General features: G+C 42.8%; 1 protein-coding gene and 1 pseudogene across 6 annotated transcripts in view; both read left to right on the plus strand.

The window, feature by feature from the left end:
* LOC132870646 (NACHT, LRR and PYD domains-containing protein 12-like) overlaps window positions 1–27700 on the plus strand; it is a 426251-nt gene that overhangs the window by 100297 nt on the left and 298254 nt on the right. The gene's annotated exons all lie outside the window — the stretch shown is intronic.
* The window catches only part of LOC132870647 (NACHT, LRR and PYD domains-containing protein 5-like), a 147381-nt pseudogene continuing 138451 nt past the window's right edge, over window positions 18771–27700 (plus strand).

Genomic DNA, 27700 nt, shown 5'->3' on the forward strand with positions numbered 1-27700 from the left:
TATAAAAAGTCCAAACATTTCGAACCATTTTTACTCCTTAAAGGAAGACGTACTTTTTGTCCATTTACAGTTACATTTCATGTTGAGGAACATCCACAAAACAAGATTAGTTCCTGTTCTCACTTACGTTACAGCAGCTATTTAACAGTTATTCCACAAAATCGAGTCGTACATGAGCTGATAGCCAACAAGGCGCATAGCACTGAGTTATCTATAAGCCATGTACGACGAGATTGAGTGGAATAACTGTTTTATTCTATCCACATTCACTGGGTTTTGAGAAACAGAGCATTTTTATTTTCACAAAATTTGATAAAAACTTTATACAAAATGTCTGACAAAATCATTTCCACTTAGAATGTAAACAAACCGGCGAAATGACAGGAGCAATTTGTGAAAAATGTAATAATAATTCTTGAAAAATTTTAAATCAAAAGAGATACATTCTTACCATCAAATACTTTTATTCCATATTTTGTTGGTTTTTTTTGGGTTTTGTTTTCAAGTAGAGTTTTTATTTCGTCCTCGGTTGGTTCAGCAACACATGCCGCCATTTTGTTTTTTTCTACTCATGGTATATGAGCTGATATCCTAGTAGTAGAGTAGCCAATCAGAGTGCGCGATCGCTCATATCCAGTGAATGTAGACAGAATAAAAATAGTTATTCTCTCAGCCACCTCTCTTGAAGTAAATGACAAAAAAAGAAAAAAAAAACTCGTCCTGTGACAGAGAAACCTGTAAAGTGTAAAGCATAAACTCTGTTGTGAAGGCGTTGGAAAACTTAAAGCGACAGCTTTATGTCTAACTGTTACAAAGCTCTGACACTGGAGACTCCTTCCATAAACATTAAACAAACACAAACATGTCCTTCCGGAAAACTTTACTGTATCACAATGACCAACAGCGTAGAAACGGTATTGTGTCAGAAGGAGTGCAGAAACATAAATCAACACCTTTGGACCAATCACGATCCAGAATTCAAAAGATATAGCTTTTATCATCTAACAGACAGGCCACATCGAAAGGTCAACATCTGGCGCAGTGGTGCTGATTGAAGTGGTTTTGGTGTTTAATTAGTAAACGGTGGTTTCACACACGGAGGCTCGTTAATGAGTTTATAAAGTCCATGGCTCATGAAATTACAGTTTATCATGATGTACATAGGTTTGTCCAAATGTGTCCTGCAGTCTGGAACACAACAAAGTACACACACACACACACACGCACGCACACACACACACACACACACACACACACACACACACACCATCATCCTCTTCTTGTTCACATCATCCAGCCCCTGTAAATGAACACATATAGAAAAGTGTCATTAAATAGTAAACAGCAAAAACATCCCTGTTAATTATTTCAAGATTAGTTAACACCCAAAGTCTTTGTGTTTAATTTGGACCACTGAGGCAGTCCTGTGGGCACCGACCTCTACATCAAGCTGGTGGTTTGTTCCAGCGGCGACATTGGGCTCCAGGAACTCGGAGTCTCCTGAAGACTGTTTCTATGGACAGTCGCACATCTCCCTGGCAACACCACCACCACATGACATTCTTCTAAAAATGGCGCATAGTTGCTTGTATAAAGTATTTTCCCTCCCCATCTTTGAACTTTCTTCATTTTCTAGTGCTTCTACCAGGAACTGAACTAGACGTCATTTGGATTATTGGTCATGAACCTACACAAAATAAACAGCCCATAATACTAAGAGAGTCTGGCTGAGGATTGGAGAGTCATGCTAGACTGGAAACACATCACCACCATGTCAGCTGAGTTGAAGGCTTTTTTTTTTTTTTTAATTTTTTAAAATCAACTCAAAAGGAAAAACCAACATGTGAAGCTCTACCCTAGGATTTGGATTTGAAGGTTGTCTGAAGGTGGATCTCCATCCTGCAGCCATAATCCTGAAGCAGGAGGAAAGCTATATAGTTTGTTAAATTATTCATAAATGAAAAATGTAAAACTTTTGTAAAGGTTGCATAAGTATTCAGCCTCTCTTTGTTGCTCTCTTTACCTTATTGTACCTAATCTCAGTATATTTCATTGGACGGTTGCATTCCTGACAACATTCTCGCACTAGGGTTATTGTATGGGACAAAGGGGTGTGTGGTACCTGTGCAGGAGTAGATACACCACAGCACACCCATCAGGATGGCACCCATCAGGAATGCAGCGATCACACTGATCAGCATGGAGCTCACAACTAAACACAAGCACAAAGCACCTTAACTCCAGTGCACAGCCATAGATATCCCATCATAACAAGACAGGACACAAGTTGTTTACTATTTAGCTGCTACTTAAAAAGCTTATCAATAATTAAAATATAAGACAAAAAGGGTTTGTGACTCTGACTGACTCAAACAGGAGTGTCACTGAACATGTTTTTCATACGTTTATAGCCAAAATGAAAAAATAAATCCATGCTTGTTCAAATAAACGAAGCTGGATATCATGGCAGGTCAGACTATCATTTTTATTGTAGGTCTTTAATAAAGAATTCTCCTTTGTTCCTTCCAAAATATAAGCTTTATTTACTTATTTATTTATATTTTTAAAGGTCACTACGGATTGGTCCATTTAAAATTATTGTAACTAAATGGTGTTTGCTTGTAATGTTGGTGACTTGTGTTAGTTGTCATATCCGACATGACATTGAGACTTATCATCATAGGTAAGAGAGCGAGATGAAAACAGGGGAGCTGTTTTGATTAACATGGTGTTTGTTCCTGCAGAAATCACTTCAGTAAAGCTAGTTTGTGGCTCGCTATTCGGAATTCAGCAAGATATAAAATGTACATGGACTTTATTGAGCTCAATCCATCCATCCATTTATCTATCCATCATCTTATAATCCTTCAAATAAATCTACTCTACATCCATCCTTTCATCTTTTTTTTTTTGTCTGCTCCCGTTCGTTCGGGGTTGCTACAGCGGATCTGTTTTGCATATTTGATTTGGAGTAGGTTTTACACCAGACGCCCTTCCTGACACAACCCTCCCCAATCTATCCGGGCTTGGAACTGGTAGTAAATATGCACTCACTTGGGCTCTGTCCACACAGCAACGGATTCAGGTGAATCTGATAAAATTGTTTATCGTTTCGGCCTGGCGTCCACACGGCACCGACGTTTTGGGTGCCCCAAAATGAAATCTTTTGAGAATGGGTTCCAGAGTGGAAAAATCTGGCAACGGTGCCATTGCGAAGTTGTCTGGATGAGTAGAACGGATTTGTTTACGATGACATCACAACCACATGACTGTGAGTGCTTCATGACAGGTAGAAGTGTAATGAACTTGATGCGAGTTGTCAACAAATAAAAAGGAAAAAAAGGAAAAAAAAGGAGCAATCTCACCTCTTCAGATGTTGGTTTAAGTCTGACAATACATTCCTCAAAAAGGGCGTAGAAGAACAAAGTAATCCATCAACGTGTAGCATTCAATTTATTCTGGACCATTAAAGAATTCTGGAGGATATCAGAATGTTGGCGTACCGGCTTCCATCTACCCCCATTCATTCCTCTTTCCGCGTCTCCATTCAAAAAACGAGCACGTGATTTAAAGGGACTATATCCATAGGCTAGGGAGTGAGAAGGTGTGTGCGTGTGACAGTGACAGGGTGAGTGACAGGGAAGAACCTAGGCTCATGCTCGCCCTGAATTTCTCTTAAAGTGAAGGCAGAAGAATGTTCAGTGCCTGGCCAGGCTTTCTATGTATTAATTTACATAGACGTTTTAATATGAAATATAAATAAGTGTCTTAGACAATAGATACTATTTTACGCTACTGATCAAAACTTTATGTGGCTGATGCTACAGAAGAAGGGGTTTATGCGCATGCGTCATACTTCTTCTATTGTTCTGGTGTCTCCGATTGGACCGTCTTACAGCACACGTAGAGGTGTGGCATGTGTATTGCATCGTTTTCAGCAAGTGTTGCGTTGCCATATGTACCTGATATTTTACTGATCCGTTGCCCATTTAAAAAAAAAAATCTCGTTGCCATTGTCGTGTGGATGTAGCCTTGTACAACTCCCGTGGCTGGGTATTTTACCTCAACTGCATGTCTATGAACTGTAGGAGGAAACCTATACAGACACAGGGAGAATGTACAAACTCCACACAGAAAGACTCCCATCAACCATGAGGCTTGAACCCAGAACCTGGAGGCAACAGTGGTAACCACTCACCCTTCCTTCCATCTATAATTCATTATTTTGGCACATCCTGGGCATGACATTCAACTGCATCCAACTGAGGACGTCGGCATCAGGTCGTCTGATGGTGGTCTGTGGCAGATGAAGCCATTGGGGTCAGTGGTACAGCCACCTCGGTGACATGCACAGGAACCAAAATGCTGGTCAACGGATGGCACCATCAGACTGTGAGGCAACTGCCTTATCCATCAAGTCTGTTGCACTTCTGTGCACCACTTGAGTCCTGGGTTGGAAGTCCAGAGAGGCCATTGGTGGGGGAACTATACTTGTGCAAGGCATGTTGTGAGAGGAGGTTTTGGAAGGCGTGGAAGGTCCTGTGGTGATGGAGTGTATGTAACAGCAGCAGGTTTGAGGAGCTGGGAGCTGCTAGCATTAGTTCTGCACCCAGGCAGCTCATACTAGATTACCAACATCTACCTTGTTGAACATTGGGCAACAGCAGGGTACAGGCAGCTGCGTGAGTGTCCAGGCAGCTCTGTTTAGGGACAGCACTGCCCACCCTATAAAGCTAATACCCTTGAAAATCAGAGTCTAGAGTTTGTTAAAGCTCACGATCGCAGACGTTCCATTTCAGATGCGACCGATGCAGATTGTTAATCAAAATGCACTTGGCAAAAATAAACTCCCAAAAACATGGCCAACATTGTACATGATGGACTGCCGAAGAAGACATTACAATGGCAACCACTCATCCATTATCTGTAACCACTTATCCTGTGCAGGGCAAGCTGGATCCTGTCCCAGCTGACTATGGACGAAAGGTGGGGTACACCCTGGACAAGTCGCCAGATCATCACAGGGCTGACTCATAGAGACAAACAACCATTCACACCTACAGTCAATTTAGAGCGACCGATCAACCTAACCTGCATGCCTTTGGAATGCGGGGGAAACCAGAGCACCCAGAGGAAACCCATGCAGACACGGGGAGAGCATGCAAACTCCACACAGAAAGGCCTCTGTCAGCTACTGGGCTCAAACCCAGAACCTTTTTGCTGTGAGGTGACAGTGTGATCCACTACACCGTGCTGCCCACAATTGCAGCCATATAAGAACATATCATGTCTTACAGAGAGCCCTTTATCAGTGTAGTGTACAAAAATTAGCACCAAAACCCCAAAACATGACAAACAGCCCAAAAATATATTTACAACTCGAATTCTCTCTTGTAGAAGGTGATCCCTCTTGAGTTCCAGTATTTGTTGGAATAATGACTGGAGTTCATTGTAAAGCATTCCTGACTCTACCAAGGAATTTTGTCCACTCAATTATCCTTTGTCATAAAGCGCGCTGAAAAATTAGCTTTCCAAAATGGCCCGAGCATAGGGGAGAGTGGGGAGGAGTGAGCCGCTTTTTTATTTTTGGACCCCTAGCCAAAATAAAAGGGCTGAAGTTAAAATGATCCTATGCAAATGAAAGGTATTCAGAGTAGTTGCAACACGAACCAAGTTGTACAACTAATCGTGCAACCATCAGTTCTACAGATGGGAAAAAAAGCCTGTTAATTTTATGGCTCACTCCTCCCGATCTAAGGGAGGTGTGAACCACCCCATGGGGAGGACTGGACCACAGGCTTGAAATCATGAACAAATACATTTGTCATGAAATACAAACTTTTATTTGAACTGTAACAAATGAAACGTATTAAAAAAACAAATCAGACTGTAAAACTTGTAAAACAGTAAAGATATCAAAAAAATCTAAAATCTTAACAAAAAAAGTCCAGCTACTATAATTTTTTTTTTTGTAGGAACACGTGTTTGCACAGCAGTATTACAGTCTATAAAACATAATTAAACCTGAGGCCTGTCTTTAGCCGAAACACCAAAATAATCTGAAATGAGATACTAGTAATGGGCACGCTTAGCCAAATAACCAACTAACCTAGGCTCACTCCTCCCATGCACTGTGTGGCTCACTCCTCCCAAAACGACCCGCCATTGCTTCTGATGTCGACCTACATTTGAACGGAAGGATGTGGCCCAGGTTATGTCATCACACAATACCATAGTACATGCCTAATAAACAACAACAACAATGTGATTGTTATCTTTGTTTATTAGACAATAGGATGAAAAAACATGTTAAGTGAAATATTTACTTACTACCTTGAATTTTAGACTTTTGTTCTCCTATTGTGAGCAGGGTGCCAGGCTTCCATCCACTGGGTTGAAGTCAGGGGAATTCCCTGGTGACTTCATATGACAAGTTAACTGGGATAAACCCTGGCTAAATTTAGAAAAATTTTAAGTGGTTCACTTCTCCCCATGGCTCACTCCTCCCCACTCTCCCCTACTTCAGTAAGTGGTGCATGCATGGTGCTCAGGATGCAAATTTGGTCATGCACACAGTCCCAGAGTTTGTCTCCGTGTGTACTGACTGTGCACGTGTGAATACGCAGATTCAGTAGCAGTAGTGTGCATGAGTTCAACTAGTGCGCTCACACGTCTGCAAAATCCAGTATACTTTGGGCATGGTGGCTTAATGGTTAAGGCTCTGGCTCACTTATCTGAAGGTCATAGGTTCAAGCCCCAGCACTCTCAAGCTGCCCCTGTTGGGCCCTTGAGCAAGGCCTTTAACCCTCTCTGCTCCAGGAGCACTGTGTGGCGTATCCCTTTGTTGTATGTTACTCTATAAAAGCATCTGCTAAATGCCTGTAATGTAATGAGATGCCTGTGGAAGTGTATTTAGGCACAGCAAACATTTTATTTAATGGTTTATGACAGCTGGCATTACATTACTGCCACCTACTGGAACTAGATTGTTACTGTCACGAGGTGGAAAACAAAACGAAAACAAAAATGAAGCTGATTTTACCTGCAATTCTGTTGAGTTTTAGTTTACTTTATTAACTCTGGTGTGTGTGTCTTTCTTTACCACTGTTGGATGAGCTGTGCCTGGGCATCGTCTCTTTCATACGAGGCTGAGCCAATTTACCTTTAAAACACACAAAACACACAAATGTGTGAAAATGAAACATGTGAAATGAACATAAAAAATGTTAAAAGTGAAATTAAAGACAAATTTTTTTAAATAAAATACCTCGTAAAATCACTTGCAGAAGTATATTAAATTATTCAAAAATAAATTAAGATATGGATGTTTAAATCAGGGCGGCACGGTGGTGTAGTGGTTAGCGCTGTCGCCTCACAGCAAGAAGGTCCGGGTTCGAGCCCCGGGGCCGGCGAGGGCCTTTCTGTGTGGAGTTTGCATGTTCTCCCCGTGTCCGCGTGGGTTTCCTCCGGGTGCTCCGGTTTCCCCCACAGTCCAAAGACATGCAGGTTAGGTTAACTGGTGACTCTAAATTGACTGTAGATGTGAGTGTGAATGGTTGTCTGTGTCTATGTGTCAGCCCTGTGATGACCTGGCGACTTGTCCAGGGTGTACCCCGCCTTTCGCCCGTAGTCAGCTGGGATAGGCTCCAGCTTGCCTGCGACCCTGTAGAACAGGATAAAGCGGCTACAGATAATGAGATGTTTAAATCAAACTTCATTTGCTATTTATTTATTTATTTATTTATTTATTTATTTTTTAGTATATATTGTTATTTGTTGATTTATTTGTGTGTGTGTGTAACGTTGTAATTTTGAGAACTGACCAGCAGGAGGAGGCACCAGACCAGCCAGTGCATCAGGGAGATATGTAACTAACACTGGCCTGGACAAGTTCCTGTACTCACACTTGGGGGGGAGCAGGAGGGAGAGAGAGAAGGGGGGATTGAAAGGGGGATAGAGGGTGAGGTGCAAGAGAGAAAAAGAGAGGCGGAGAAAGAGAGGGAGGAAGGGGAGAGAGAAGGGGGAGGCAAAGAGAGAAGAGAGAGAGAGGGAGAGAGAATATGTATTCTAGTTAAAGTGAGATGAAGGTGGGATATTATTCCAGTGTAAATCAGCTGTTATTTCACTTTAAAATAAAGTGTGTGTGTTACCTGTTGAGCTGCTGAGGTGTGTGTGGGAGCAGGTGTGTGTGTGCAGTCTCTGTGGGTCTCAGTGGCGTCTCCACACAGCTGCAGGCTGCAGTGCAGGAACTGGATGGAGTTATTAAACACCGGCCGCAGAATGAAGCTGAACCTGAGCTGGAACTTCCTCTCTGTCCTCTCCATCCTCTCTGTCCTGTCTGTCCGCTGTTCCACGCCCACTCCTCTGGACACCTTGTCTCTTTTTCCCTGTAAATCTTTGTCTCTCTGATTGTCTGACTGCTCGTCATCGTCCCTCATTTCTGCAACAAGACGCATCTCGTCCTCTCTCGTGTCCTGCTCCTTCTCAGTCTCGTCTTCCTCCGTTCTTTCCTCATCACTGTCCTTTCTTTCTCCCTCATCGCTCTCTGTGTCTCTGTCTCCATTATTATCTGCTCTGCGTTCTGTCTGTGTCTCCATGTGTGTGGTAAAGGACAGAAGTCTTGGATAATGGACCACCTGGTCTGAGCACGCGGGTCTGATAGAGGAGAGAACATACAGGAATGCACCTCCAACTTCTCACTGACCCCCACACTGCCTGAGATCTGAGAGTGAGAGAGAATGAGACAGAGAGAGTGAGACAGAGATAGAAAGTGAGACAGGGAGACAGTGAGACAGACAGACAGTGACAGTGAAAGAGATAATGTGAGACAGAGAGTGAGACAGGGCAGAGATAGAAAGTGAGACAGGGAGAAACAGTGAGACAAAGAGAGACAGATAGAGAGTGAGACACAGAGTGAGACAGGGAGAAACAGTGAGACAGAGATAGAAAGTGAGACAGAGACAGCAAAAAGGATAGTGTGAGACAGACAGTGAGACACAGATAGAGAGTGAGATGGGCAGAGATAAAAAGTAAGATGGGGCAGAGATAGAAAGTAAGACAGGGAGAAAGATTGAGACAAAGAGAGACAGATAGTGAGTGAGACAGAGAGAGAGAGAGATAGAAAGTAAGACAGAGAGACAGAGACAATGTTAAATGTTAGATGTTTAGAGTGAACATGTTGTTCGTGACCCGTTTAAAGGCCGTGCTGCATTTATAATCTTGATAAACCCCAAAATGTACTCTGTACCATCACGTCTTCATATCACCATCGCGCCTGATAATCATCAACACAGCTAGAAAAGAAAACAGCGGTGATACGGCATGTGACTCTGACCTTGGCGTACACTCATGCATGAACCATCACCACGCAGGGCCCCAATGCTCTCTGCTCAAACCTGTCTGTGGCAAACAAGTGCATGGAGACCAGAGGACCACTGTGTGGGACCGGGAGCCAGGGTGGGCCAGAGGTGGGGTCAGAGACGGGGCCACTCCTACTCTGCGGCATCCCCTGTGGCCTGGAGGGTGAGCTCGGAGTAGATGGACTCCCGAGAGCGGGCAGAGGAGCTGCACATCTCAACTGAAACCAGAATAAACACACGCCTTTAAAACAACTCAAGGGGACGATTTGAATATGTCTTAGATCGGCACAGAGGCCACACCGACAATTTGAGTGACAGACACACTGGCCCTTCAGCCATGCCCCTTCAGTCACATGTATAACCAGTGGAGTTGACTCGTTGGCTGATTTGTCTTCTGTGTTGTCCTGCATGTTCAGTAAAGGCTTGGCCCTCCACAGTAATATCTGCACAAGAAAACACACACTGCTTTCAGATTTCAGTAGAGGTCAAGTTCAAGGTCACGCTACAGACTTCCATCACATTTGTGTTCTTTTAGCATTAAAGCTCCTGCGTGCAACTAAAGCACAAAAATTCAGACACTGATTAAACATTCATTATTGTTGTTAATGAAAATAATATTGTTTACAAAATCATTAGAATACTTAATCTGATTAATTAATCAGATTAATTTTTAATCATTAATCATTTCAATATTTTAAAATTAATATTACCAACTGATTTTACATTTCGTAGGCAACCTGTGATCCACACCATCATCTGCTATCTACAGATATTTGAACAGTAATTATTATTAATTGATGTTTTGTGTGGCGGCACAGTGGTGTAGTGGTTAGCACTGTTGCCTCACAGCAAGAAGGTCTGGGTTTGAGCCCTGTGGCCGGCGAGGGCCTTTCTGTGCAGAGTTTGCATGTTCTCCCCGTGTCCATGTGGGTTTCTTCCGGGTGCTCCGGTTTCCCCCCACAGTCCAAAGATATGCAGGTTAGGTTAACTGGTGACTCTAAATTGACCGTAGGTGTGAGTGTGAATGGTTGTCTGTGTCTATGTGTCAGCCCTGTGATGACCTGGTGACTTGTCCAGGGTGTACCCCGCCTTTCCCCCGTAGTCAGCTGGGATAGGTTCCAGCTTGCCTGTGACCCTGTAGAACAGGATAAAGCGGCTAGAGATAATGAGATGAGATGATGCTGTGTGTGTGTGTGTGTGTGTGTGTGTGTGTGTGTGTGTGTGTGTGTGTGTGTGTGTGTATGGCAACACCGGAGATCGAAAGCAATTGACATAATTTTAAACAATAGTGCATACCCAAATCTACCTGTCGTGGTTAATAATATTGAATTTGTTCAAACATATTATGCTGATAAATATGGTAAAGATGAACACACCCCAATACAAGATGCACCGTGGCAACACCAATTCACCTCTGACCATGCGGACTGTGAACTCCAGGTACAAGCCTTCACAGTGGCAGAGGTAGAAAAAGTCATGTGCGCCCTACCAAATAATAAAGTGAGTGGCCCCGATGGAGTCACTTATGAGACGCTAAAAGCCACAAAGCAAATATCATGTCCGACTCTCACCCATATCTTCAATGCATGCCTGTTAAATGGTAAAGTTCCTGATTCCAGGAAAGGAGCTTTAATACACCATGTCCCAAAAAAAGACAATATCCCTGATGATCCCTCCACATGGAGAGACATTTAATTGTTGCTGACGGTCTATAAAGTGTTCATGAAGTGTTTACTTGCCCGTATTCTACCTTGGCTTATAAAAAATGAAATCTTATCTACCAGTCAAAAGGCTTACATCAGCAGACAGGGGATGAATGAACACACCTTCTGCCTAAAGACTGGAATAGACGACTTTAAGCACGATTCGTGTAAGTTTTACGCAGTTTTCTTGGACTTTAGAGATGCATTTGGCACCTTATCTCACACAGTAATGCTGCATGCACTTCAAGAAATAAACCTTCCTCAAATTTATATTAATATCATTGGGGATGTATACAAAAACTTGTTCATTCAAATTATCTGTAACAACACCTTAACTGATCCGATCCCGCTGAAAATCGGAATTAAGACTGGCTGTCCATGGAGTGCGGTCAACTTCATCCTGGCCTTAAACAACTGGCTAAAATGGATACAGCAGTGTGCGCCTGCGGGGGTGCGCTCTCCAAACCCAGTTCAAGGATACGCAGATGATGTGCAGCTAGCATCGAGAGACGAGGTCGTTATCAACCAGATGCTTAACTGCACAGAGACTTTTCTGCAGTGGTCCAAACTGGAGGTGAAACAAGCCAAGTGTGCTGTCTTTTACAAAAGGCGCAGCGGAGGCAACCGCTGGTACTCAGCAGAATCAGACAAGCCACCAACATTTACAATATTTCAAAAACCAATTTGAGTTTATTCACGCTACGAAACATATCCATATCTTGGACACAAGTTTAATGTGGCAGGTAACTGGCAAGAACAACTGGCGGAGCTTATCAGCGAATATTTAAATAGGCTGGATCTCATTGACTCCAGCCCCCTACCCATCATCATGAAGCTTCAGGCCACCAGAGAAATAGCCTTGGCGAAAATTCAGCATTTATTCGCCAATGTCCATATTCCACAGAAGACACTCATAGATCTAAACAATAAAATGGTGCAATTGGTAAGAAAGTGGCTTGGCCTTAATACGCACTCAACTAGAGACATCATCTTTCAGTCATGAAAGGAGATCTGGGTATTGCAAATGTTGAGTGGGTATACACGGCCACGAAAACCAGCCACCTCCTGAACATGCTACATAATAGCGACCTGACAGTGAGAGAGATGGCTCGTGCATATCTTATACAACATCTTAACAGGCACAAAGTTCCAGTCGCCAGGGAGGGTGAAGAGCAGTTTTGGGGGTTTCAAATTAAAAATAACGGTAAACTAAACATCAAAGCTGCGGGATTCTGGGTGAGATCTGATTGGCTTGATCTAAACGATTTATGTAATTGTATGGGACTAAACTTGAAGTGGGTGAGATCAGACAGCGCACTAGTGGCGCTTCAAAATGTTGTAACAGACCCACTCACCTACCCCCTCATCACTTACAAACTCCATGACACATTACAAGAGCTACCAATTGAAAGCGTGAGAGCAGCCATACTTAAAATTTGGCGATCTCAGAGCACAGAACATTGGACAGGCCTTAGGCTACAAGGGAAACTGGCATGTTTACCATATGCAAATCATTCCCTGTCTCATACTATATACTCCAATACCTCAATCGGTGAGGATATCCTCATTTTTACCATCAAAGCCCGTCTTCAAGTGCTACCGACTAAATCTAATCTGGCCATCTGGTATCCATCTAGACATTATCCATATTGCATTCTCCATCTCACTACCCATCACAATGAGACGGTTGCACACATTTTAAATGGATGCAACTTTTATAAAGGTCTCTATATAGCATGGCATGACAGGTTGGTGGACCTGGTAACAAAAGACATCAAAGAGGTGCACGGACTTTCAATAAAAATTCATAACCACTGTGCAGTAAAAATGGACTGGTTTAGCGTTAATCATGAAGACACTCCCCTTAGTAACAAAATAACATTCTTATTATCAGCATCTATAATAGTGATGTCAGGGGTGTTTTTCCAAACACCCCTGACATCACTATTATAGATGCTGATAATAAGAATGTTATTTTTGTGGAAATAGGTTGTTGTTTTGACCTATACATGGACACTTGCTACCACTCCAAGCTTTTAAAATACCAGCCACTTTTGGGTACAGTCACAAACCAGGGCTATAGGTGTAAACTTGTTGTTCTAGTGTTTGGCAGCCTGGGACATGTACATGGATTTGCCCTGTGTGGGCTGCAATTTTGTGTACTGAATAAGGACAATTCAAAAAAGCTTGCCAAGTATTGTTCAATCTCTGCCATAATAGGCAATATATCAATCTGGAGAAGGAGATGCCATGTGTACCCTTAACCATGCCTATTTTTACATGTTTACTCCTAACTATCAATACAGTGTAATGTATAGTATGGGACACTGTGATTGATTTGTCCTAGTAATGAATAGCAATGGATAGCACATGACATTTTGTGATTGACCTGTTCTTACTAATCCTATGAAAATTACTTCCATCCGTATTTGGATCTGTAATAAGAAATTTCCTTGTATTAGATCCAAATAAAAGTATTAAATATGTGTGTGTGTGTGTGTGTGTGTGTGTGTGTGTGTGTGTGTGTAAGATAAAATATTACATTGAGCTGAAAAGCAATTGTGAGAATAAAAAGAAGAAGAAGAAGAAGAAGCCAAAGCAAGAAGCCTTCATTTGTCCCACTTACCGGTACACTCAAGCACAGACTTAAGCACACAGTGAAATTTAACCTCTGCATTTAACCCATCTGAAGCAGTGAATACACACACACACACACACATACCCAGAGCAGTGGGCAGCTATGCTACAGCACCCGGGGAGCAGTTGGGGTTAGGTGCCTTGCCCAAGGACACTTCAGCCCAATCTCACCCCAAAGCCGCCCCATGTTAACCTAACCTGCATGTCTTTGGACTGTGGGGGAAATCAGAGCACCCAGAGGAAACCCACACAAACGCAGGGAGAACATGCAAACTCCACACAGAAAGGCAACCATCGGCTGCTGGGCTTGAACCCAGAACCTTCTTGCTGTGAAGCAACAGTGCTAAGCACTACATCACCATGGGTTTACCATCACGACCCGCCTGTCTGCCCTTCAGCGCTCCACCTATTCTTCGGGACGTTCTTCAGTCACATAATTCACATCACACATGAATCGATCCTGATAGAGTTCAATAACTTATAGATTATTCCTCAGGGCTCACACTAATATCTCACACCTCATTTTCTTTCACACACATTGGCCTTTTATACTATTGAATTGTTATATTGATCTTATTTTCAGGGGTGGTGTAGTGGTTAGCGCTGTCGCCTCACAGCAAGAAGGTCCGGGATCGAGCCCCGTGGCCGGTGAGGGCCTTTCTGTGCGGAGTTTGCATGTTCTCCCCGTGTCCGCGTGGGTTTCCTCCGGGTGCTCCGGTTTCCCCCACAGTCCAAAGACATGCAGGTTAGGTTAACTGGTGACTCTAAATTGACCGTAGGTGTGAATGTGAGTGTGAATGGTTGTCTGTGTCTATGTGTCAGCCCTGTGATGACCTGGCGACTTGTCCAGGGTGTACCCCGCCTTTCGCCCGTAGTCAGCTGGTATAGGCTCCAGCTTGCCTGCGACCCTGTAGAACAGGATAAAGCGGCTACAGATAATGAGATGAGATGAGATTTTATTTTCATTTGATATCGTTATAAATAGATATTACCTGATGTTATTTAGGTTTTCTTGAAATTTATGTCAAAAAACTTTAATGTTTTAGAACTATTAATTTGGATGGAAATATTTTCTAATAAATGGAGTATAGAGTGCTTCGAGGTCAGTGCGAACCCAGCGGCGGCCATATTGGAAGTCAAAGGTCGCTGTGTCAGTGCATTGTTGTTGTTCAGCGAAGCAAAAAGGGGTGACAATGCTGAAAACTTGTGTCATTGTTGGCTGTAGTAGCCGGGGGAAAAGGGTGGCAAAGGCTTCCACAGACTACCTAAAGTCGTGACTAACCAGGGAATTGCAGCACAGGAGAAAAGCGAGCGGAGGAGACAACAGTGGCTGGCTGCCATTAACCGATCAAATTTAGGACAACTTGACTGTATCTGGATTTGTTCTGATCACTTTGTGACAGGTAGGTTAAATTGTCTTGAATTTCATAGTTACTAAAATAAATGTGATACAAACTATTATCTTTTCTATGCACTTTCAGCAATGATTAATGGATATATTTGTCACATTAGGCAGCTTATGTCTACTGCAGTGCATTGTTGCATCAAATGGCATTTAAGATCTAGGCCTAGTAATGTTTATGTACACATGCTTTAGTTCACAAAATAGACTTGGGTGAAACACTAGATAGTTCACAAGATCGATGTATGTCACATGCGGCAACAAGCTGGGGTCAGCTTTCCATTCCTTCTCACTAACAGTGTATGGATCTACATTCCCAATGAAACGTGCCTGCTTATCCAAACTTTCACAGTAGTGCTCCATCACTTCAGATGTCTAAATTCTTAAAAAATCCAAGCTTCTAAGCCCTCTAACGCGGAAACGAATCGGTGAATGTGTACTCTATGATCTGTACTCTATGAGCGCTCTGGAGCGAGTGACTTCTAAGATGGCCACGCAGACCGCAGTGTTACTATTTTTAGCATAATCTCGGAGCACTCTATTAGAATAATTTATTGTTTTGTTATAATTATGCAGTAAATTGTAATTAATTTAGGACTTGTTTAATTTTATTATTATTAGATGATTGATTACACACAAATTGTAACTATAGCTATGAATTGGGATCAATCTGTTTCTAAATAGTTAATTTGTAATATTTACACGTAACTCTCTGTTCCATCCATTATTTACATGATTAGTCTAGTTTCATTTTTCATTCTGTGCAATAGAATTTATATATTTATTACTGGTTCACATGCCTCCGGGTAACAGGAAACCACCTTCCTTTTGTGGCCCCTGACCCTCATACCGTCTGTGTCCTAGGTCACGTGGTTTTATGTAACTTGATCCTCGCCTCGAAGCGATGATTCATTTGTCTCGCGCTCTAAAACTCGACTCATGATTCGAAGACTCGGATTCATCTGACCGTCACCGCCATCACACTGTGCGCAGCATTTACTGAAATAAAGGGACTGGATTTAGAAGAGCTCTAATACACACATGTATGATACCCCAGTAGATTTAGGGAATAGAAACAGATAACAGATTAGTCTGATAAAGATTTTGACCTTTTCTGATTCCATAAGATTTAATTTAATTCGACATTAGATTACTTTATTGGATTTTTTGTCCCATTTTTCAGTTCATGTAATAAACATTTCTTTATTCACTGAGACCAATTCTTTGGTTAGAGTTTCGATTTGTATTAAATTTTTTTGGATGACATTCATATATACAGTACCAGTCAAAAGTTTGTACACCCCTACTCTACTCATTCATAGGTTTTTGTGTATTTTGACCATTTTCTACATTGTAGAACAAAACTGAAGACATCAAAGCTATGAAATAACACATGGAACATATATGGAATTGTGCATAATTATGTGAATTATGTGTTGTGTTATATTCAGAGTCTACTTGAATGAGTAAACATTTCAATTTCATTGTTTGCTTTTTTACTTGAAAGCATATACACAGAACCATGGTCTCACTTTCATTTATAAATGCCTTGAGACCTCAAGAATGGCACAGGATTAGTTTTAAGTGCTAACAATAAATCTAATATAGTAATTTTTACAATTAGTGATTTATATAGGTAGTGGTCTGAGGGAATGACCTTGACATCCGTAATGTCACAGCAGGAAGTCTTTCAGTCTCATCGCCATTTCCACTATAGTAAAACACACAGCTGACTGCAACTCCGATTCTCCATTTTGAGTTAATTTATCGCCATGCCATGTAGATGTGTTTTTGGCTGGTGCAGCAACATGACAGAAGGTGGCTTTATGCTGCATTCATGGCCCAAGAATGTTCGAACTGCAAAGATTTGGATGCATTTTGCGAGAAGTTCATGGGCACATTGGGCACCTACAAAGTGGTCTCTCCTCTGCTCTGCACATTTTACTGAAGACTCATACGAGACCTCTGATCTGTTGAGGAGCATTGGCTATAAGCCCGTATTGAAAGAGGGTGCAGTATCAACAATTAAAGGAAAATAAAACAAGAAAAGGAAAGTATTTTATTTTTTTTAAAGTGATTTCAGTTGCACCAGTCCTCCTGGAGCATGAGCTGAGGGTTGTTGCTAAAACTCGGGATGGAACGGTAATGGCGGAATACACAGTATGAAGAAAAGTGAAAGAGTGGACCAGCCATCTTATTTCTAAACTGGATATTGCTGCCACCTCTCCCTTACATGGAAGAAGTGAATGAATGGAGAACTGAATGAACAACTGAAAGCCAGATTGTTTCAAAACAGTCAGCCACAAGATCGGCCTTCAAGAAGTGAGAACACAGATGGGTAAGCTCTGACTCTCATTTGGATACAAAACAACAAAAACAACACATTGTTTACCTGCATTTAGATTAATACATATAACTTGTATTGTGTGTTTAAGTTACCAGTATAAGATTATTTAATTTGCTTCAGAATGTGATTGTCTCAGTTCATCTGATTATTTAATGAGCCTTTTACATTTTATCAGTGAAAATGCATGCATGTACATGTATGTTGCATAAGTTATAACATCTATCCTGTTTTAATGAGAGTCAACCCACAATCAGTGAAGTCAAATCAGTCTGAGTTGAGCAAGTCAATAATGGTATTTCTTACTTTCACCAAAAATTTTTATTTATATGACTTTGGTCTATAGCTGTCAAAGTCCTTGGCCTTAAAGTGTATATCACGGGTAAATTCAGGAGGAAGATCAATGTAATTCTCCTATTTTATATTAAACTTTAGTCAAATATCAGTCACATTCTGCATTCTCTGCAATTTTTTTACCTTGTGCAATACAAGAAAAATTCAGTTGAAATCAAGCCATTTGATGCGAATTGGTCCAGCTCTGAAAAAACTTGGCATTTGGATTTCCTGGCAAACATTGATTTTCGTGACGTTGCGTGCGGGACGCCTCCCTCTGAATCCTACGTCAGCGCTGGTTTGTTTATGAGAAAACGACCTGGTGATTTTCTGCAAATTTATTCAACGTTATTACGTAATTATTAAAATGGTTAACAGATGTATCGTAGGAGGGTGTAGCAACACCAGTCATGATGGGATTAGTACTCATCGTTTCCCAAAAGACCGGACAATGAGAGAGAAATGGGAGCGCTTGGTCTACACAGGCTGTGCACTGAAACCGTGCAAAGCTCGCGCAGCCTGCTGGCGCTTCCGCAGGTGACGTCACGAATCTGGCTCCAGACTCCCTTGGGATTTTTCCAGACGCGTTTTTTTTTATATTATTTTTTTCTGCTGTAGACAGATGGCCTTGTGCAAAATTACCCTTCTGGATGAGTGTGTAAAGGGACATACTTTCATATAAAAAAAACCGAAATTCGTCCAGAATATGCACTTTAAAACCGGTTACTGCAGTGACGTCATGCGCTGAGGGCTGGCTGGCTCAGCTCCAATAACAACTTTGCGGTGGATTTTAACTCTCAAAAATATATATTTTTATTCCCATTTATGCAGCATACAAGAGTCACGGATGGAGATCCTATCCACTCAGAAACTTATTTAAAAATAAAGGCTCTACGTATCTGCTTTAAAATCCATCTAAAAGAGCCGAATCAAAGAGTCGATTCATTCCCTGAACGACACATCAGTCGGAGTGAATCAGTTTTCCGAAAGTGAAAGTGTTTCTCTTTCAGCCTCGGCGCCATTTTGTTGCTGTTCGGAGAAATTAATAAAAATAAAGAAAAACTCCAACTCCAGGCAGAAGCGGTGAGATTAATGAAGCCCAGCATGGAGTGCTGAGTAAAAGTAAGTGCTGTGTTGGAGAGAAATGTGGTTGTATTTGACTGAGCTCGTGTAAAAACAGCAGTAAAACTGCGGAACTGAAGCCATCTTCCCTGTAAAGCTGCTGTTTAAAAAGTGCAAACTACTCCATTTTATTTATCAATTATTTTATCTGTCACTGTTTATTCATCACTTTTAATGAACTAGACAGAAATTAGTCATTTAAACTCAACAAAAACCTATTTAATGCTGGTAAAGAAAACAGTATTAGACTTAAGTAGCTTTTCTATTTTTTTTTTTTACAAATGATTTTAGTCACCTTCAGATGTGGAGGATTTTTTTTTTCAGTTTTAAAGGAATAGAAAATGTAAAGACATCCATGGGCTGGTAGCTTGTCATATTGAGAGCCTGTAAGAAAAGTTTCAGGCATGTTTGACCATTTTATAAGAAAGTTGTGAGTGTTTTTGTATCGCTGCTTTAATGCCACCAGGAAGCTGCCATGTTGCCTGTTGGAAGGGCGATGCGTGACGTCTTTGGGTGCAAGGCTGAATGTATTGAGGTATTTCACCCACGTGACCAAGTCATGTGATGCATCGTTAGGCTGCCATTTTGGATGTCACGGCTCGAATCAGTTTGAATGCGAGGAAGGCGACAAACGAAAAACATAAAAGAAAAAGGAGCGAGATGCAGAAAACACCTTCACTATCCAGCGACGTAGGGCATTTACAGGGCGAGCAGAGGGAGAGGGATTTGCAAAAATTGAGGTTAGCAGGCTTAGAGAACGACGTTTACCTGCTTCCACCAGGATTGTTCACTGACGTACGGAAGTACACGAAGCCCTCGTCTTTACCTGAATTCGGCCCACGTGATCTGTATACCTATGTCGTTAAAAACCCATCGCCATACACAGGTATTGATCTGAAAGCGTATAAGAGTTTGGATGCCTACAAATATTTTGTGTCAGGCTGGGTAACATCCCTACATCAGCGGGTCGTCCCTGGAGCCGGTGGTCGCCATCTTATTACAGTTAAGGTTTGTTCACATTTTCATTTACTTTCGGTCCTCAGGATAAACAAAATGTTATTAAATGTCATTGAAATAACTTCTTAGTCTGTTGAGACATGGCCCGTTATAAATTTGCTGTTACCAGGCAATGACCAAGAACTGTATTATTAGGGTCGGTGTAGTTGTAGCAGTGTACTAGCAGCTAGCTGTTAGCACTAGCTAATGTCAACAACATAGTAGCTAGTACATAGGTGGCCAACCCGCGGCTCGCGAGCCGCACACGGCTCTTTGCCTGGTGTCATGCGGCTCTCACCTTCACGTCCAAGTTGGTGTTCGTTTGTGGTTTTATGTGCGTTTTCGCTTCACTGCAGTTAATTACGGTTATTTTATTAAAGGTGCTTCGCTTGGTTTCATTACGGTATTTTCACATCATGACAAATGCGCAGGTGCGTGAGATGATATGCTAAATTTCAGATCTCAAAATGGCAGGGAAAAAATGCACTTCAAAAAGAAAATATGAAGATGAAAACAGGACGTTTTTAACAGAGTGGGAGGATTTATATTTTTTCGTTGAACGTTATGGCAAGCCATTCTGCCTTCTATGTCAGTCGTCATTGTCGCATTTCAAGGCTTCAAATATTCAGCGTCACTTCAGCTCACTACATGCTAAAATCGACCAGGACTTTCCGAAAGGGAGTGAACTTCGTAAACACAAGTTAATCACGTTAAAAAGTCAATCACAAAAGCAGGTACAGCTCTTCAAAAAATTTACAAAACAATCAGAGACAGTAACACATGCATCGTATAAACTGGCTTGGAACATTGCTCAGGCTAAAAAGCCATACAATGAAGGGGAGTTCGTTAAAAAATGCATAACTGATGCTGTTGAAATCTTGTGTCCTGAAAACGACCAACTAAAACGCATGGCATCGGACCTCCAACTGTCCCGCCACACGGTAGAGCACAGAATATCAGACATTAACACATCTGTTGAATCTAAGTTGCGCTGGGCGCGCAAGCCTGGGTAGTGGGTGAGTGCTCATTCAGTTTTGATGCCTTGAGTGAGAGTAGAGTATACTGTAAGTGTAAATTGTCATGAGAACACAGAACACATTGAATGAGAAGGTGTGTCCAAACTTTTGGCATGTAGTGTAGTTTTTAACAGAGTGTGAGAATTTATATTTTTTCGTTGAACGTTATGGCAAGCCATTCTGCCTTCTATGTCAGTTGTCATTGTCGCATTTCAAGGGTTCAAATCTTCAGCGTCTCTTCACTCCCTTTTGGAAACTCCTGGTCGATTTTAGCATGTACTGAGCTGAACTTCGTAAGCACAAGGCTTGGGATATGCGCTGGGCCTGCAAGCCTGAGTAATGGGTGAGTTCTTGTGGATTTAACTGTGTGTGTGAGTTTCATACCATCCCTGCTGCTGAGGCTTGGGATACGCGCTAGGCGCGCAAGCCTGAGTAGTGGGTGAGTGCTCATTCAGTTTTGATGCCTTGAGTGAGAGTAGAGTATACTGTAAGTGTAAATAGTCATGAGAACACAGAACACATTGAATGAGAAGGTGTGTCCAAACTTTTGGCATGTAGTGTATATACATTATGTATTTGTTCATTTGTTTTCCAGTTATCAATTTGTGTGTGTGCGTGTGTGTTCTTCTTTCAAAAATTTGAGCATTGTATTATATTTTATCTATATTTGCACTTGCACTGATCACTGTTCCCAGTGCCTATGGAGCTTGTACTGTTTGAGGAAATTAAATTAGCACTTTGTAATTTCCATTTTCCGACTGACTGTATTTATTTGAATACTTATTTATTTGAATGCAGGTCTTGTGCAGGTCATGCAATTGAGAATTCAAGCTGAATCAAAATGGCTTTTGCATTTTCGATGTTAAACAGGTAACTCCAAAATGCACTAGAATACAGGAAATTGCATCTAAGAAATCCAAAATTTTTCGGGGGAGGCCCCCCGGAACCCCCCCAATGGGGGGAATCCCCACATGTAAACAATGTCTGCCTTTGTGCCCCACCTACAATTTTCTTCACCAGTCGCCACTATTGAAAATGACTGGCCTGTGGTCTTGGTACTGCAGTAAATGTATAATTATCATGTTGGTGTGGGGCATTGGTTAAGTTGGAGTGTGACATCAATGTGGCTGTGTGTGTGTGTGTCCGCGCGTGCAGAAGGAAGGGTAATATTTGTGTGCCCATTTTCATGTGCCGATGTGGCTCTTTGCCGTAACACAGTAAGAATTGTGGCTCTTGGGCTCCGACTGGTTGGCCACCCCTGAGCTAGTATGTTACTGTAGCAATGTTTACGTTCAGTCATTTGGATGACTGTTAAAACCTTTCAGTCTCAAGTTTTTCCTTTACTGTATTTACTAGTTTACTGTAATTATGATCTGGCAGCTATTTACACCGGATCCAGTGTAAATAGCTGCCGGAGCCAACGTCCGAGCTTGCCGGAGCGCACGCCGGCTGGGAGCTAGCGCACTCGGGCAAGCTGGGAGCTAGCGCGCTCGGGCAAGCTGGGAGCTAGCGCGCGCCGGCAAGCTCGGATGTTGGCTCCGGCAGCTATTTACACTGGATCCGGTGTCAGCTGCCGGATCATAATTACAGTAAACTAGTAAATACAGTAAAGGAAAAACTTGAGACTGAAAGGTTTTAACAGTCATCCAAATGACTGAACGTAAACATTGCTACAGTAACATACTAGCTACTATGTTGTTGACATTAGCTAGCTTGACCTTCAAAATGGCGGACACCGGGGCGTCACGTGACCCTGTGACGTCAAGTGAAATACCTCAATGTATACTTCAGAACTGATGGAGCAAAGCGAAAGGTCTACGGAGATGACAGTCATTTTTTTGCACTATACATCTGAAATAGTGTATTAATGAGCTGCAACCCTGACTTGCAGACAAACCTGAACTCTCTACCTGTAAAACGAGGCTGAAACTATGTGTTCTACTACTTATTAGCACGCTTAGCATGCTCTTGACTCATTCATGAAAAACTTCCTCAAGACGTCCCCAGGCTCGCCTACCGTAATTACCGTAGTAGGCAGTCCAACCCCCGCAGCAACGCAGAAAGAGGGTAAACAAACACTGCTTTACTATACAGGATTGATGTTGTAATGGTGAAGTTTGTCTTTGAAAGTTAGTTCATTTATTTATTTATTTATTTACAACCCTGATTTCAAAAAAGTTGGGACAAAGTACAAATTGTAAATAAAAACAGAATGCAATAATTTACAAATCCCAAAAACTGATATTGTATTCACAATAGAACATAGACAACATATCAAATGTCAAAAGTGAGACATTTTGAAATTTCATGCCAAATATTGGCTCATTTGAAATTTCATGACAGCAACACATCTCAAAAAAGTTGGGACAGGGGCAATAAGAGACTGGAAAAGTTAAAGGTACAAAAAAGGAACAGCTGGAGGACCAAATTGCAACTCATTAGGTCAATTGGCAATAGGTCATTAACATGACTGGGTATAAAAAGAGCATCTTGGAGTGGCAGCGGCTCTCAGAAGTAAAGATGGGAAGAGGATCACCAATCCCCCTAATTCTGCGCCGACAAATAATGGAGCAATATCAGAAAGGAGTTGGACAGTGTAAAATTGCAAAGAGTTTGAACATATCATCATCTACAGTGCATAATATCATCAAAAGATTCAGAGAATCTGGAAGAATCTCTGTGTGTAAGGGTCAAGGCCGGAAAACCATACTGGGTGCCCGTGATCTTCGGGCCCTTAGACGGCACTGCATCACATACAGGCATGCTTCTGTATTGGAAATCACAAAATGGGCTCAGGAATATTTCCAGAGAACATTATCTGTGAACACAATTCACCGTGCCATCCGCCGTTGCCAGCTAAAACTCTATAGTTCAAAGAAGAAGCCGTATCTAAACATGATCCAGAAGCGCAGACGTCTTCTCTGGGCCAAAGCTCATTTAAAATGGACTGTGGCAAAGTGGAAAACTGTTCTGTGGTTAGACGAATCAAAATTTGAAGTTCTTTATGGAAATCAGGGACGCCGTGTCATTCGCACTAAAGAGGAGAAGAACGACCCAAGTTGTTATCAGCGCTCAGTTCAGAAGCCTGCATCTCTGATGGTATGGGGTTGCATTAGTGCGTGTGACATGGGCAGCTTACACATCTGGAAAGACACCATCAATGCTGAAAGGTATATCCAGGTTCTAGAGCAACATATGCTCCCATCCAGACGATGTCTCTTTCAGGGAAGACCTTGCATTTTCCAACATGACAATGCCAAACCACATACTGCATCAATTACAGCATCATGGCTGCGTAGAAGAAGGGTCTGGGTACTGAACTGGCCAGCCTGCAGTCCAGATCTCTCACTCATAGAAAACATTTGGCGCATCATAAAACGGAAGATACGACAAAAAAGACCTAAGACCCCAGCAACTGGAATCCTACATTAGACAAGAATGGGTTAACATTCCTATCCCTAAACTTGAGCAACTTGTCTCCTCAGTCCCCAGACGTTTACAGACTGTTGTAAAGAGAAAAGGGGATGTCTCACAGTGGTAAACATGGCCTTGTCCCAACTTTTTAGGGGCCAAGCAGCGAAGCTGGCGAAGGCCCCTAATGAGTTTGTCGGTTTTCTTATTATTATTAGGGGCCAAGCAGCGAAGCTGGCGAAGGCCCCTAATGAGTTTGTCGGTTTTCTTATTATTATTATTAGGGGCCAAGCAGCGAAGCTGGCGAAGGCCCCTAATGAGTTTGTCGGTTTTCTTATTATTATTATTATTATTATTATTATTCAACTTTCTTCTCCTATGGGATGTCAATGGCAGCCCATAGAACCACACATAGGAAAATGCTCAAATTTGGCACACACATTCTAGACATGGGTGCTCTAGTCTAGGGTGCTCGAGGGTTCATGGGAGTTTGCCCAACCAGTCCACATGTGCTTTGTGGATCTGGAGAAGGCATTCGACCGTGTCCCCCGTAGTATTCTGTGGGGGGTGCTTCAGGAGTATGGGGTTCGGGGCTCTTTGCTAAGGGCTGTCCGGTCCCTGTACGAACGGAGCAGGAGTCTGGTTCGCATTGCCGGCAGTAAGTCAGACCTGTTCCCAGTGCATGTTGGACTCCGTCAGGGCTGCCCTTTGTCACCGGTTCTGTTCATAATTTTTATGGACAGAATTTCTAGGCGCAGCCAGGGGCCAGAAGGAATCCTGTTTGGGAACCACAGGATTTCATCTCTGCTTTTTGCGGATGATGTTGTCCTGTTGGCTTCTTCAAACCAGGACCTTCAGCATGCACTGGGGCGGTTTGCAGTCGAGTGTGAAGCGGCTGGGATGAGAATCAGCACCTCCAAGTCCGAGGCCATGGTTCTCGACCGGAAAAGGGTGGCTTGCCCTCTCCAGGTTGGCGGAGAAGTTCTGCCTCAAGTGGAGGAGTTTAAGTATCTCGGGATCTTGTTCACGAGTGAGGGAAGGATGGAGCGTGAGATCGACAGGCGGATCGGTGCAGCCTCCGCAGTGATGCGGTCGCTTTACCGGTCCGTTGTGGTGAAGAAGGAGCTGAGCCAAAAGGCGAAGCTCTCAATTTACCGGTCAATCTACGTTCCGACTCTCACCTATGGTCATGAGCTTTGGGTAATGACCGAAAGGACAAGATCGCGGATACAAGCGGCCGAAATGAGTTTCCTTCGCAGGGTGGCTGGGCGCTCCCTTAGAGATAGGGTGAGAAGCACAGTCACTCGGGAGGAGCTCGGAGTAGAGCCGCTGCTGCTCCACATCGAGAGGAATCAGCTGAGGTGGCTCGGGCATCTTTTTCGGATGCCTCCTGGACGCCTCCCTGGGGAGGTGTTCCAGGCATGTCCCCCCGGGAGGAGGCCCCGGGGAAGACCCAGGACACGCTGGAGGGACTATGTCTCTCGGCTGGCCTGGGAACGCCTCGGTGTTCTTCCCGAGGAGCTGGCCGAGGTGTCTGGGGAAAGGGAAGTTTGGGCTTCCCTGCTTAGACTGCTGCCTCCGCGACCCGGTCCCGGATAAAGCGGAAGAAGACGAGACGAGACGAGACGAGAGACATTCTAGACAGTCTCAGCATTCCCCACAACAATTTTTAGGTCCCCACCCCCAACCCTCTAGCGCCACCAGCAGGTCAAAGTTGCAGGTACATTTCTGGTTGTAACTTTTGAACCGTTGGTCCGATTTTCAAAAGCTTGGTATCCCTGGAATCCTTGGGTCAAGACGAATCCAAAGCACCCCATGACGTCATTTTCCGCCCATATAGTTTTCCCGCCATTTTGAATTTTGTGAAAATCAATTAAAATGCTTCTCCTCCCTCAATTTTGGACCAATTTCTCCCAAACTTGGTAGATGGCAACTTTCCACTAAGCTCCACAAGAAACTTACCCGGTTTTTAGAATTTCATAAGCGTTTGGCCGTGGCAGCCAATCAAAATTGGAGGCGCAGACGCCAAACAGGAAGTGTGCTCATATTTCGGCCGCCCTTTGGTGTATCTTAACGAAACTTGGTGGGTTTATGCCCCACCCCTCCATGAAGGACCCCAAAGAATTTGGAACAAATTGGCTGCTAGGGGGCGCTATAACTAGGAAAAATGTCTTTTGGCTCATATCTCATGATGCGTTTTGGCTAGAAACAAAATTCCACTGCCTATGGAATCCTTGGGTCAAGACGAATCTATCGCACCCTATGACGTCATATTCTGCCTTGAGGATTTTCCGCCATTTTGAATTTTGTTAAAATCAATGAAATTCTATGGCAACCCATAGAACCGTCTGACGACAGGTTTTCAAATTTGGCACACTGATTCTAGGCTGGCTCAAGGTTCTTGTCAGCAAATTTCAACTCACCACCTCAAACTCTCTAGCGCCAACAACAGGCCAAAGTTGCATGTACATTTCTGCTTGTTACTTTTGAACCGTATGTCTGATCGTCAAAATCTGTGTATCGCTGGAATCCTTGGGTCAAAACGAATCCAACGCATCCTATGTCGTCATATTCCGCCTTGTATATTTTCCGCCATTTTGAATTTTGTGAAAATCAATTAAAATGCTTCTCCTCCTTCAATTTTTGGCCAATTCGTTCCAAACTTGGTATATGGCAACTTTGGACTAAGCTGCACATAAAACTTACCCGGTTTTTTGAATTTCATAAGCGTTTGGCCGTGGCAGCCAATCAAATTTGGCTGTGCAGATGCGAAACAGGAAGTGTGCTCATATCTCGGCGGCCCTTTGACCATTCTTAACCAAACTTGGTGGGATTATGCCCCACCCCTCCAAAAGGGCCCATACCACATTTGGTGCACATTGGCCATTAGGGGGCGCTATAACTTTCCAAAATGTGTTTTGGCTCATATATCATTGAGCTCATATCTCAGCAGTCTTTTAGCACACACACACACACACACACACACACAGACACACACACCTAGTACACTTGAAGTAATTTCAGCCATCACAGTCAATCGAATTTGACGGTGAAGCCGTGTATGCCTCTAACAATCTGGTTGGAGGTACATTTCTGCTTGTAAACACTTCCTGTGCGTGCCTATGACCGTCTGCCTGGTCAGTTCTTTCTGTTGCCATGGCAACTTAGGCTGGGTCACACTGCTTGGCCCCGCATTGCTGCTTGCAGCTATATTTATTATTATTGGGGGCCAAGCAGCGAAGCTGCGAAGGCACCCATAGTGATTCTATTGTTTCTTATTATTGGGGGCCAAGCAGCGAAGCTGCGAAGGCACCCATAGTGATTCTATTGTTTCTTATTATTATTATTATTGGGGGCCAAGCAGCGAAGCTGCGAAG

The sequence above is a fragment of the Neoarius graeffei genome, chromosome 22 (assembly GCF_027579695.1).
Source record: "Neoarius graeffei isolate fNeoGra1 chromosome 22, fNeoGra1.pri, whole genome shotgun sequence".
Classification (NCBI taxonomy): Eukaryota; Metazoa; Chordata; class Actinopteri; order Siluriformes; family Ariidae; genus Neoarius; species Neoarius graeffei.